The following is a 226-nucleotide window of genomic DNA, read 5'->3' as shown; positions in this document are numbered from 1 at the left end:
CTGTAGTCCTAGCTACTTGGGAGGCTGAGGCAAGAGAATTGCTTAAGCCCAAGAGTTTGAGGTTGCTGTGAGCTGTGATGGCACAGCACTCTACTCAGGGCAACAACTTGAGGATCTGTCTCAAAAAAGAATTCTAGGTATGGTTGATAGTTACACAGTTGTTCATTTTATGTAATAAATATATAAAATGCCTTTAGGAAGTGGTGTTTATACTTAAAAAAAATTT

Source organism: Otolemur garnettii, unplaced genomic scaffold, assembly GCF_000181295.1.
Source record: "Otolemur garnettii isolate 467f Iridium unplaced genomic scaffold, OtoGar3 scaffold00076, whole genome shotgun sequence".
Classification (NCBI taxonomy): domain Eukaryota; kingdom Metazoa; phylum Chordata; class Mammalia; order Primates; family Galagidae; genus Otolemur; species Otolemur garnettii.
Note: the sequence above shows the minus strand (reverse complement) of the source record.